General features: G+C 45.0%; 1 gene segment (V, D, J or C); it reads left to right on the forward strand.

The window, feature by feature from the left end:
* Window positions 1-1,370: 1,370 nt before the first annotated feature.
* LOC307201895 (immunoglobulin heavy constant mu-like) lies at window positions 1,371-13,650 on the forward strand. The segment is given in 5 exons: window positions 1,371-1,439; window positions 9,059-9,358; window positions 10,801-11,133; window positions 11,838-12,161; window positions 13,168-13,650.
* Window positions 13,651-14,068: the final 418 nt, after the last annotated feature.

The following is a 14,068-nucleotide window of genomic DNA, read 5'->3' on the forward strand; positions in this document are numbered from 1 at the left end:
CCGCGCCGCCAGAGCACAATTTCTGTTCTCATCCTGAAACAAAGTTCTTAACCTGAAGCACTATTTCTGGGTTAGCGGAGTCTGTAACCTGAAGCATATGTAACCTGAAGCGTATGTAACCTTAGGTACCACTGTATTTAAGGGATATCATTCCTTATATTCACAATTACCAGGAAGTTTCCATACTTTCCACAGGTGCCAAAACCAACTGGATGGCACCAGGTGAAGAAAGCTGGTTTTAAAACGTGTGGGTTTTTTTAAATCCCATCAAATACTTCCAAATAAAACCCCACAGCCCTCTCTTTACTGACTGGCATTTTCCATCATCCCAAGCCAGCATGAGAAGCGTGATAGGAGTTGCAATCCAGCAACATCTGGAAGGCAGAAGACTGCTACCACAGAACACCACAAAGCACTTAAAACACATGCAACTCCCATTGGTTGCAAAGCAATAATGGGGGATATTTTTGACACAGTGACAAAGCTCTGCATATATGTTTATAATGAAGAAATGTTAAACAACCTCTGTGGCAGAGTTGTAGGCCTTGCTTTGTTATGATGCCGCAAGCCTGTGTAGCAGTGGTTCTTAGTGACGGCTACTGAGAAAGAGGCACAATCAGTGACGGTGAGAAAGGTGGTAAATTTAATTAACTGGTTACTAATAAATGATTGGTGTAATTAAGAAGCATGTTAGTAAGTAGAAACAAATGGTTGGAATTCTTTTCCTTGGCCAGGTTAACTCCAACTTTTGCTACTTCATAGCAACTGAAAGTCTGGATTTTGAAAACAAGAAAACAAGTCAACACAAACAAATAAGAGCGGGGAGAAAGGGAAGTTGTGTGTAGGCAAATGTTTCATTGTTTAATATCTTTATATCTTATAAAGCAAGGTGGTTCGCGAGTAAGATTAAGCCAAACCATGGCCTAGCTCATTGCAGCATAGAGAGAAACTTGATTAAGTTTAATTAACTGATAATTAATAGATCCTTAATTAATTAAGAATTAGGTAAGTAAGTGAAAACAAATGGCTGGAGTTTTTCCTTGGCAAGGTTAACTGCAACAATTTTTGCTATTTCACAGCCATATGTATCTCAGGAAATAAATGCCTGGATTTTGAAAACAAGTCAACAAGTCAACACAAACAACCGGGGGTGGGGAGGGGAAGTTGTGTGCAGATGAATGTTTCATATGACCAGTTTTGGATCCCAATTATAGCCCCCAGGCCTCACTCAACCATGCTAAAAAAATTATTTCAGAACTTCATGTCAGCTCCAAGGACGTCATAACTGTAATTTCTTTTTTTGGCTTCTTTTCTGAGAGCATGATTAGGGGGAAAATCTCTGAAGCCCCCATTAGAACAGAAATGACATCCAAAGGGAAACAGGTGGCAGGTCAGTGTCAAAGGACCACTTGCTTCAATCAGCTCCAGACTTTGGTTGGGTGAGTAAGAAAAGGTTTGATGATGTGTATTTTGGAACTCGCTCCGCACAGAAATACATCCAGCATCCTTACACTTAAAGTATTTTGTTTTGAGGGACCCAACTCTACAATTCTATGGTTCTATGACTCACCTTTTTGTGGGATTTATATTGTTCCATTTTGCTTGATGTTTTTGCCTTACCTGTTTTATCATTGTAATGGTTTTATCTGTTTTAGAAGTGCGTATCTTTTTGTTTTCACCTGCACTGGGACCTTAAGGTGAAGGGCAGGTAAGTAGCATTATAACTCAATCAATAATACTTTGGGGCTCTGGAAAGATCGAAACATAGATAAGCCAGAGGAAGGGAATTTCCGAAATCAATCCCTGTCTCCAGGCACAGTGTGACTGAAAACAAGCCTAGGAACGTGGACTAGCATTTCTCAGTGGGCTTCCAACCTCGGATAAAATGTAAGGTATAAACATGATAAATAAATATTTGTGTTTTAGGTGTCTTGTATTGATATTCAGGCCTCCCAGCTGAGACTGAACCATAAGGCTTGCTTGCCTCCACCCTCCAGCTGGGCATCTCCAAATCAGGCACCAGCTTAATGTCAGTCAGTTGGAGCAGGTGGAAAGGGTAGCCTAGATCCATCCCATCAGCTTCCCTGGAGATAAGCAAGGAGTGTCTGGTTTACTTACCAGAAACTTGGCATGTGAATGCTTCAGTGAGAGCAGATGCACGTGAACCTGATCCAAGTACTGAGGGAAGGTCAGAGCAAGAGGCCTTCTCAGATGGAGTTATTTGCCATCTTGCCCTACCCTAAGTGCTTGCCTCCTCTCCATTACACATTTAACCTTATGGAAGCTCTTGTGGTGCAGAAAGAGCTTCACCTGAAAGCCTGGACCAAGCCTGGTTCATAGAATCATAGAACTGTAGAGTTGGAAGGGACCCTGAGGATCGTGTTGGGATATGCAGCTGTCCCATACGAGGATCAAACCTGCAACCTTGGTCTTATCAGCACCACGCTCTAACCAACCAAGCTATCCCAGTCAAGAGATCTCCGATTCCCTGGCAAAACACCAGCTTGATTCAACAAAATTAGTGTGGAGTAGTTACAGGTAGGTAGCCGTCTTGGTCTGCCATAGTCAAAACAAAATTAAAAAATTCCTTCCAGTAGCACCTTAGAGACCAACTAAGTGTGTTATTGGTATGAGCTTTTTGTGTGCATGCACAAAAAAGCTCATACCAATAACAAACTTAGTTGGTCTCTAAAAATTCTTAGGAATTTTTTTATAGTGTGGAGTAGGTGAGCTTCAATGAACCTGGGGCAGGAAAAGTGGGCTACTTTTCCCCAGACCTATCCTCCCATTTGGGAGGTTTTTCACTTCCTGGGTGAGCATAATGTTCCGTGTAGCCATCGGAGAGAAAGGTAGCAACCTCTCCGGAAGGCTGACAATTATAAAGAAAATTCTTCCCCTCCTAGCTGAGTGGGATGCATGTAAAAATCTGTTGATGAGCAAAAGGACCCTGGAAGTCTTCTTGGAGTTGGGTGTTCAGGTGTACTGTTGCCACCCCATCCTCCCAGATGAGTACTGTTTTCAAGGAAGCTGACAGGGAGTAAGGGAGATATCTGAAAGTCAGCCCCAAGCCTAACATTCAGCTAGGAGATCGCTGAGCTCCCCCGATAAGTGTCAGGTTTCCAAGAAGCTGCCAGAGTGGAAGGGGCTTGTCTGACCTATATGAGCACAGCAGGCTTCGCTGAGCTACACAAAAAGCTGCCCTAAGCCTGGTGCTTAGTTGGGATTTTCAGCTTTGAGAAACCTGACCAGGGGCAGGTTAGGTGCCCAAGCTCAGCTGGGACATTCCTGCTCTCCCAGGTGAGCAACTGGCTTCACAAAGCTGTCAGCAAGCCAGGGGGATACCAGAAAGTCTTTTGCAAGCATGATGCTCAGCCGAAAGATTTCTGACCTCCCAGCAGAATCCCAGGCTTCAGTGAAGTGGGAAGGCAGTGAGGAGGCTACCCGAAAGCTTGCCTGGAGCCTGAAAATCAGCTGTGAGAATCCTGGCAACCCACCTTTGCAGTATGCTTCAAGGTAGCTTCCTGGAGGGGAAACCAGGAGGAAACTGAAAGATTCATGTGGCTCAGCTATAGGCTTCGGGGAATCTGGCTTGGAGAAAAAGGCTCTCTACCTCAGCCGGCCTGGTGCTCAGCTGGGCAATTGCTTGTCCCCCAGCGGGAGTATCTGGCTTCAGGGGAGTCACCAGGGAGCAATGTTTCCCAAGTTTTTGGAAGCAACCCTGGGCTAACTCCAAAACAGCAAGCGCAAACAAGGAACCAGAAGGTTGAAGAAGGAGGGCTCTGAGGAGCTGAGGCTCCTGGGTCCTGCTCTCTGCTCCAAAAGTCGGGGATGCCCTTTGGAAGAGAAAGACCCCTTCCCAAGCATTGTCAGAGCTGAGGCAGGCAGGACCCCTGGATTCTGGCTGGAGTGAACTGGGGAGTGGGACAGAACAACTTAGGGCACTTCTGAAAGCCTAAACTCTCCATAGCTGACTTATTCCTACTCCCAGGAAAACAGGTAAGGGAAACAATCTAGTTTTAGCTTGGGGAGGGTAGTGTTGCCAAGTGGTTTAGAGCAACAGCAGGACTGGGATGCATTTAAGAAGGGGTAGGATTGGCTCCTGTGCCCAAGGAGGGGTGTTTCAAATTTCAAACAAATTTGAAGCCCCAGCTTTAGAAAGGAAAGGTAAGCTGGAGCAGGTGAGAGCCAGGGCTCCTGGGTTCTGTCCTCAGCTCTGGGCGAGGGTGGGAAGGGCTGTGTTTTGCCCCAAAACATTCAAGCTCCATCCCTATCTAAGTCAGGTTTCCTGAGTTATAAAGCAGGAAGAGGACATTTCCAGAAGGCTTGTCAGTAGCTTGTCAGAGGCAGCATGGCTCTGAATGCCCGTTGCCGGGCAATCACAAGTGGGGAGAGCACTGTTGCGCTTAGGTCCTGTCTGTGGGATTTCCATGAGCATCTGGAATGGGATGATGCACTAGATAGACCATTGGCCCAGTCCAGGAGTATGCTTCCTATGTTGTGTTTGAGGGGCCCTAGAAAGGCATAGCAGTGGGGTGTTGAGACCCAGCAGCTGTGGTTGTATGTCAGAAGGAAAGTTAGCTATGGCAGTCTAGAATAAAAGGAAGCCCAAGCTTTGTAAGGAGCATGTTTTGTGTGTGCAGGGAATTGGGACTCCGCCTAAGCTCTTATGTGAACATAGGAAGCTGCCTTATACTGAGTCAGGTCATTGGTCCACCTAGTCCAGGGCTATCTAAACCGACTGGCAGTGGTTCTCCATGGTTTCTTTCCAGGTTGTAAGTAGAGATTCCCTGAACCAGCCAGGTTGCAATGGGTTACAAAGCACCAGCGTTGCCTAATGGTTTAGAGCAAGACAGCTTATCGGGAGCAAAGTTTTTGGCAGCTCTGTTTAGGCAGATGGCTCAGATGTTCAGAGCACATCTTAGTAGGAAGGGGGGGGGGATTTAATGGCTTAGAGTGCTCCTAAGGACTCAACCAACCATTGCACAGAAAGTTGGGATGCTTCAGCTTGGAGAGGAGTCCCTTCCACACCTTCAAGGGAAATGGAATACAAAGTTTGCTTGGGTTCCTGCTTTCTATCTGCAGCATTCACAGGGAAGGTTAGCCAACAGAGTAGGTTTGCCTTGGGAAGAGGAGAGTTCTCCTAAGAAGCGTTCCTGAGTTCTAAAAGATGGCTGAGAGCTGGAGGGTTGAGGGAGGGTGTGCAAGCCAGGACCCCAGGGTCCTGGTGCAAACTGGTAGAGAAGAGATAAAGTGGAGGACAGCAGATCAGCTGGCTGGGCACAGACAAGCCAGATTGTCTGGCCTCTGCTCCAATGAGTTATTGCCAAGTGAGCTGGGAACCAGGATTTCTGGGTTCTAGGGCCAGCTCTGAAAGCCACACTGAGAAGCCATGAAAATGGAGTTCAGAGGGAAGTGGGTTGATGAGACTCCTCAGTGAGAGGCAGTGTGGTGTAGTGGTTAGGGTTTCTTGCTAGGACCTGAGTGACCAGGGTTCAAATCTCCACTCAGCCATGAAGCTCATTGGGTGACCTTGAGCCAGTCACTCACTCTCAGCCTATTTCACAGGGTTGTTGAGAGGATAAAATGGGGATCAGAACTATGTACGCCACCGTGAGCTTGCTGGAGGAAAGGTGGGATAGAAATTCAATCAATCAATCAATCCTCAAGTGGCAATGTGCAAAAGAGGCAGGGCTCTTGCGCTGTTTATGATTGCCCAGAAAAGGGGATTTCAGCAGGGGGGATTTCCATTAGCAATGAGACTTGGCAGGGGCAATGCTGCCAGGAAGTGAGGATCTGGCCAGCAGGAGGGCAAGGGACTGGTGGGGATTAGGGTTGCCGCCTGCTTTTCTGACTCTACTTCTGTACCTGTAACAGTAGTCTGAGAGGCACAGAAATTCTGCAATGAAAGTGTATCCTGGCATCAAAATTTCCTCCTGCTAAATTGTGCTTTGTGTGTGTCAGGCTTTAGAGACAAAAAAAAAATGTGCCAACCCCAGGGAGAAAGGAAAGGTCGCTTTCAACTGTGGGACACAAGCAGTGCAAAGAGGGGGCCTGCTGTCATTGCTCTGTGTTTTCTGTACATTGAAATGTGGGGAGGAAAAAGCCCAATATTTAGTTTAAGCCAATGCTTTACCCTATTGAGTTAATAATATAAGGCTAATAAGAATATAAAGTTAATACTAACAAGGAGGGGGTTTCCAACCAATCGGGGGGGGGGGGGACTTGGTCTGCTGTTGTTTAACAGCCACTTAATTGCCAGAAAATCAGTAATGCCTGCAGATTGATTGTTACAAAGACAGGCCCCTGGCTTGTTAACCTCCTCACACACACACATCTCAGCAATCCTTTTTAAGCAGACTTAATCAAACTCTTTTGTACAAAACTCAGCTGAGCCTGATAGGTCAAGTGGGGAGCCATCAAAGGGACTAGAACAGGGAATGAGAGTTGCAATGAACTGAAGGAGCCATGTGTGAGTATTATGGGGTGGCAGGTATGAGTCAGCCGGAAAACTATGGTCAATTGCCAACTTCTTTTACAGGGCCCTGCAGCTGAAAATAAACAGCTGAGCCTAAGAATTCAAGTGGGGAGTTATCAGGTGGTTCACAGAGCTGCAATGAATTGAATCCAAGTTCCCGGGATTCTTTGGGGGAAATCATATGCTTTAAGTGTATAGCTTGGGTGGGACCAAAATGGCAAACAGTAAGAGAAAATACAAAGCTCCTTTCATTAGTGCAGCTACATCATTGCTGCATCTGCATGCTGTGGGGAAAACTTCACCTGCTGAATTTATGCCCTGGTGATGGAAGTTGTTGTCCAAAACATTTGGCGGAAACTAGGCTGGCTAAGACTGCACTAGAAGGAAAATGCTAGGCCAAGAATGGGGCACCTGTGGTCCTACAGATAATGATGACTACATCTCCCATCACCCCTGCCCTTTGGGGCTGATGGGAGTTGGGAGTCCAGCGACATATGGAAGGCCCTGGTCCCTGGGCTGCCCAAAAGACCATTATTTCTGGGATATTTGGGGCCCGTAAAACTCCAGTTGTTGATAACTTGCATGGAATCTTCAAAATGTTGAGAATAATATAGAACAGATTGAAATTGATTGTACAATTTATTATTAGTATTAGTAATAGTATTTAGTATCGCCATCAGCTGGTGCAGTTCAGATGTTCTCTACCTCCGTTTGCTTGTTGTTGTTTTTCCATTTTTCTTCTTAAAAAAATTCTGCTGAACAGTTTTTCCATTTTCTTCTAAATGCTTCTATTTGCTCTACCTTTTACTGAATGCAAGAGGGTGATAAACAGGATGCAGGACATCTGGGCAGATACAGATGGTGCTGAAATAAGAGGAAGTGAAACAGAAAACAGAGCTAAAACAGGCCATGAATGTTGAGACCTGGTTGATGGTAGTAAAAATGCTACCTAGGACAAATATCTGGATCTTCATCTGCAGTTCATTTATAGGCCCAAATGATCCTAGGAAATGTGCTTTTGAAACCAAGCACTGTGTCTGCTCTTCTTCTTCTGCACATTAATTAAAAATATTAAACCACTTTTATCTCCTCAAAAGACTTCATTGAGAGTATATACACACCATGCATTTAAAGCACACTCTTAACCCAAAGAATTCTGGGAACTTTGGCCTCACAGAACTACAATTCCAGGCACCCTTAACAAACTTATTCTCAGGATACTTTGGGAGAAATCATGTCCCCTAAATGTATGGTGTTGGAGTCTAGCAGTAAACAATAAAATGCCATTAAAAAATTTTTAAAAGGAGCAACAATTACAATAAGAATCAAAATGCACCTAGTAAAACTTTCAAAAGCTGGCACGTGCGCTCTCCCTCTCTCTCTCTCACTCACACACACACACACACAGAGCAGCGGTGGCGGCTAATGTTTTTGCCACAATTTTAATTCCATGTCTGCTAAATTTCCTAGTATTTGGCATTGGAACAGGGCCAATTTTTAAAAAGGTGGGGAGCTCTAAGTAAAAATTATATATTTTTGTTCGTGTGATGGCTCTAGCTGTTTATAATTTAGAAGCTATTGAGCCATGCAAGGTTCTTCTTCAGAATTAAAGTCACGCTCTGGTCACAGAAACAAATCCCTTTCCTGTAACCCAACCTTCTGGGTCCCCCCGTGCCCCCCCACCCTAATGTCCCACTGATCCTTCCGCATTGCCACAGAAGCATGTCCTTTTCTCACACCCGTGAAATACCCACTTGGGCACCCGTGAAATACAAAATAAAATGTCTCCCGTATTTAATCTAATATGATGGCTTAGGGAGAGATATTTTACCTTGACACAAAGCTTCAATCCTATGCACAATCACTTGGTGTCAACTAATTAACTCTGTGGGGTATACTTCACAGTGAGCCTTCATAGGATTGCACTGTAAATGGATGTCAAATCAAATTATAGTAGAATCCCATGCATGTTTCCTCAGAAGTAATACCCACTGTGTTCAGTGAGGATTATTCATTTGGGAAGTGTGTGCAGGATCCTTTGGGAAGTGTATGTGGCCTTAAAGTTTAGTGGTTGTTCAAGGTTGGGTCATGTATTCTACATGTGTGAGAGTATATGAGTGGCTTTTTAATGGATTAGTTTAGAACATAGGGAGAGTTATGTTGGATGAGGCCAATGGCTCTAGTCCAGCATAGGTTTGTCCTCCAAGGCAGATAATTTTGTCAATGGTTGTTAATCAGGTCTGAGTGTTTTCTCCATAGAACTCAGCACTGTAAGGTTTTCAAACCTCACAACTGTAAAAATAAGCTTGAAAGTGGTTGGGCAGTGCCTGGAAACAAATCTTGGAAGATGGAATAAGGGTGCTGAATATGCTTCTCAGCAGTTTCCTTGTCCCTGGGATAACAAGAAACCGCAAGTCAAATTATGCAATAATTCCAGGTAGCCTTCAAAGCTTTTGACCAGGACTGAACACCAGATTCACATGGCATGGAAGTGAACAATATCTTGTTTCCCACTCTTGACAAGGAGACACAAATGCTTGCCCATGGAACAGGTTGTCATCACATCTTTTTCTTCATTTGTAGCATCTCCCACAGCCCCAGTCGTCTTCCCATTGTCCCCCTGTTGCCAAGACCTCGCCACTGCCTCCCAGGTTACCGTGGGCTGTCTGGTCTCTGGCTACTTTCCCGAACCAGTCAAAGTACAGTGGAATTCAGGATCCTCGTCTGACATCCGGACCTTCCCTGCTCTATTGGATTCATCCAGTGGCCACTACACTCTCAGCAGCCAGCTCACCATCCCAACCAACACTTGGGAATCAGAGAAGCTTCAATGCCATATTGTACATACAGCTACCAGCTCCACAATCAACAAAGAGATTGGACGTGAGTCTGGTTGAGCCTTTGTTATCTGCTTTCTTCCTCCTTCAGTGTTTGTTGGGTGGAGCAGAAAGAAATGAAATATGGATTGTGTGGGTGAAGGGATGGATAATGATTGCAATATTTTTGGTCCTACCATCTGACTTTTGTATCCTCAGAAGCACATTGATCACTACAGAGAACACGCACAAATATTGTGGGTTGTATCCAACCAAATTCTAATCAAGAGTAGACCCACACATTGAAATTAAGGAACCTAAATCGGCCATACCCATTAATTTCAGTGGGTCTGCTGTAAGTATGACTACCAATAGATACAACCCAGCAAGATCAGATGTAGGGAATCCTTGGCCCTCCAGATTTGCTGAACTAAGACTCCCAATTGACCATTCTTACTTAGAGAGTTATATTTCAACAACATCTGGAGAGCCAAAGGTTCCCCACATGTGCCTGTGATAGACAAGACAGCAGTGGGAAGAAAGGATTTAGAATTATCCAGTTAATAGTGATTCAAATTTAGGGAAAGTCAGGTTGCACCATGACAGATTGTAGCAATAGGTGTCAAAATTCAGCAAAAACACCCTCTTCATTTTTCTTATGAGAATATTAGCAACACAGGATGTTCTGCACACACACACACACTTTCTTAAATTAGTCTTTTAAAAAGCAACAACAAAAGGAATGGTGCATTTAACATATGTGATCTCATTTCAACTGTTTATACATAGTTCACCAGCCCTCTTAGTGGTCCTTAGGCCTACTTAGAACCGACAATGAAACAGAAGAGGGAACTGCCCTCCACTGTCCTCCTTGGCACTGGGCGCAGCAAAATGAAATTTGATGTTTAAGAAAAGAAGTGGGTTTAGTGCAGGGATTCAGAGGAGAAAGAGGAATAAGCTTGATTCACAGAGAGTGAGGCTGTTCTACCTTCTCTGGGAAAGGCTAGCATAAGGAGAGAGGGAAGTGAATACAGGAACCAAAGGAACTAATGGCAGGTGAATTAGAAGCCACTCACATTTAGGGAATTGGGGGGGATTCAGTTCAGTTTGCATTTCAATACAAACTAATTCACACTACCTGGAATAATGCACAAACAGAAAGCCCGTTCTCCTAAATTCGTGGTTCTCTGAATTTTGTGATGCAGTTCCCCTGCCCAAAAAGTGTGCAAAAATATACAAAAAATACATATATTCACCAAAAAACAGTACACACAAATGTATTATGTTCGGGAAAATTGTTTCCAGATTGTGTATTTATTCAGCAAAACTGCATACAAGACATGAATATTAAGCACAGTTTGTACTAAAATCCTGGCTAATTCTCAACTAAATAATGTAGACATGCGGAGAACTGAATTTAAGTTTGGGGAAATGAGACAGGTGGTTAGGTGCACCGTACATCATTAAAATACAGGTATTCATGATACCTTATACTTCCTATTCTTCCAGCCTGTGAAAATAAAGATCCGATAGCCCCAAAGGTCCGCTTGCTCCATTCCTCCTGCAAGGCCAGCTCCAGAGATGCCACCATTGAGTTGATGTGCGTTATCTCCAACTTCTACCCCAATAATGTGACAGTAAATTGGCTGGTGAGTGAGAAACCTATGTCGCAACCCTCTTTCACTGAGCAGCCCTGGAAAGACACCCATGGGTACACCTTCAGTGCCATCAGCACAGTCAACATTAGCCAAGCAGACTGGAAAGATGGGAATGTCTACGTCTGCCAGGTGTCCCACACAGCAACCCAAACTTCTGTGAGAAGCAAAGCCAAGATCTGTGAAGGTAAGAACTCTTGACTCAGTTCTGACTTGGTTAGGTTCAGATGAAGTGGGCATGGACTGAAAAACAGAAAGGCCAAGAGCAAGGGGCTACTTCCATTTTATGGTGGAATGACCCAGAAATACATCCATCATGGTCCTTTGCTATTTGGAATGGCTTTCTCCAACCTTTTGCCCTACTGGTTTATCTGAGGTGAGGCAGGACTCTGTGTCATAGAGGAGGGCACCAAGCCAGTTTTCCTTTGAAAAATCTTGATAGGTGGCTTTTTCGCGCACTCAGATTTCTCCCGTTTAGAGTAAATGTTTGTCAGGGAGTTGAGAAAACACTTTCTCTTCTTCTGCTGGAGGCAGTTTGGCTTGATTACTTGTGCCACCAGCTGTAAATGTCTCTATGGCACACTGGTGTTGAAAGTGATCCATCGGGGAATCTGTGGAATGGGCAAACACACTAGTTAAAGGGGGTGCAAGTTCTCAAAACAACAGAGAACTGGGATTATTCAGCAATGGTAGAAGATGCTGGAATTGTTCAAGGGAAGGAAAGGGACTGACAGGAACTCTCAGGTGAGCCAAATGGGGAGCCTGGGCTGACTTAGCTGTAGAGCTACTCTGAAAGAGAAACAAGCAGAGCAGGATAAGATTCTGTGAACAGGCTGGGAGGGAAATGGTGGGAGGAGACTTGGGACTTGACATGGGTTTTTGCATTCCCAGACTCCTCAGGAACTCCCCTCAAAGTTTTCATCCTACCCCCAAGCCCCAACGACCTTTACATGGATAAGCAACCCAAACTCAGCTGCATGATAGTCAACTTAGAGAGCGAAGAGGAAGAACTGGAAGTGATCTGGTCACGGCAGACAGCAGGAAGTCTAACCCCTGAGCCACTTGCATGGAAAGAGGAGGTTAATAACACCTTCACCGCATCCAGCTCTGTGATCATTTCCGCAAGCGACTGGTTGTCAGGGGAGACTTTTATCTGCACAGTGCAACACCCATCCCTGCCTCAACCGAAAACAAGAGAGATTAGCAAGAAGAAAGGTAAGCGGGAAGCAGGCCTGCTCTCCACCCTGCAACTGGTGTCCCTAATTTCCCTCCAACCTCCTGAGCAGGAAAGAGATTACTGGAAATGCATATCAATGTAGCACCATTTAGAACAAACACAAGATACCAGTGTGGGCAGTGAGATCTGGCAACGCAACAAAAATAAAATTCAACATGCTGCAAGTAGTTTGAGGGGGGCATAGTTGCTTGAGGTCCCCACAACCGTCCCACCATCATCTCAACCCACATGCAGTGCTTTAAAAAACCTCTATAGCATGATTTGACACTTGTGCCAAGAAAAGTTGTACCACATGGGAAATGATGCCTCTAGCATTCTGGCTTCCACCCCCATAAAAATGAAGTCTCTATTCCGTGTGATAACTTTCCATCTGACTAATAATAATAGTTGTGCAACATGTCCTGACGTAGATGGACTATTGTTGCTATTATGTACAATGCAGTTATAAACATCATTGTAACCAAGGCCCATTTCGCACCTTTAATCTGCTCTACAGGCAGCTGCTTGAGTGACAGCTCTGGAGAGGCAGCGTCAGAGAACCAGCCTCCTGATTCTGTCTCAGGGCAGTTTGGGGGGTCCTTGTGTGCTACGAAATTTCTGTATACACCTGAGAAAAGGGGTGATGTGAATGTCCTCTAAATGGCACATTAGTGGTGTCTCTTGTTCATTCACCAGAGAAGCCCAACATGTCAGGGGGTTTTCTGAAACATTCAAGACACGTAGCCCAAACCATGTTTCCCTAAGCCAAGGATGGGAAACTTGTGGTTCTCCAGATGCAGTTGGACCCCTGCTCCCATCAACAAATGGCCAGGGATTATGGGAGTTGTAGTTCAGCAGTATCTGGGAGGCTACAGGTTGCCCATACCTGGCACAGAAGCCTTTTTATCTCCTCCGTTCCCCAGCTCCCCACATGGTTTCCACTAATTTGACCTGAACTGAATAGTCATTTTCTTTTTCTTTTTCTGTTTCCCTATGCATAACAAGAAACCAAAGAAGCTCCAGGTGTGTATCTCTTCCGCCCCCACGATGATGAGCTAAGGTCTAATGGCCGTTATGTCTCCCTCACTGCCCTGGTGAGAGGGTTCAAGCCCAGTGACATCTCCCTGAAATGGCTCAAGAATGGGAACCCTCTGCCTGAAGCTGACTATCTCAGCACCCCAGTCTACAGTGATGGCGATGGTTTATATTTCTTGTTCAGCAAGCTGAAAGTCCCCAAAGCAGACTGGAACAGAGGTGATGCCTATTCCTGCATGGTTGTCCATGAAGGTCTGGCCCTCAAGTTCATTCAGAAGACCATTGAGAAATCCCGGGGTAAAAAATGAAAATGGCCCTCAGCCAGCATTGCGACCCCCTCGCCCTATGGCCCCAGATTTTTTTTTCTCTCGAGATTGTTAGACCAACCCTGTGTAAAAAATCTCCATGCAAAAATGTACCCAATGGCTGAATAATAATAATAATAAAACTCATCCAAAGACTGTCATAGATATCTATTATTGTGGCTCTTCCAGGAGAGAAAGTGGCTTGTGGGGGGATTAATGGGGAAATGGGATTAATCTCTCAAAAAGAAATGCCAAATGTTTAAGGTTGGCAGCAGAGGGAAAATGTGTTTATCACTGTCACAGTTGTATTCTATTTCCAACAAGGAGCCCAGGCCTTCCTATATCAGGTAATGCCAAGCTAGCCTCACAACAGCCTTGAGGAAGCATGGTTTCTCCCAGGCCCCCCAGTGAATCTTCATTACCAAGTGGCGACTTGACTCGCCAAGCCTCACACACATCTCCCCGCACCAAGTCCCAACACTCTGCTCACTGCTCCACACTGCCTGCCCTCTGCACATGCTCAGAAGGGCACACTCGTTTTCCATTTGGGAGAGCAAAAGCAGACT

The sequence above is a fragment of the Podarcis cretensis genome (genome assembly GCF_951804945.1).
Source record: "Podarcis cretensis genome assembly, chromosome: 13".
Lineage (NCBI taxonomy): Eukaryota > Metazoa > Chordata > Lepidosauria > Squamata > Lacertidae > Podarcis > Podarcis cretensis.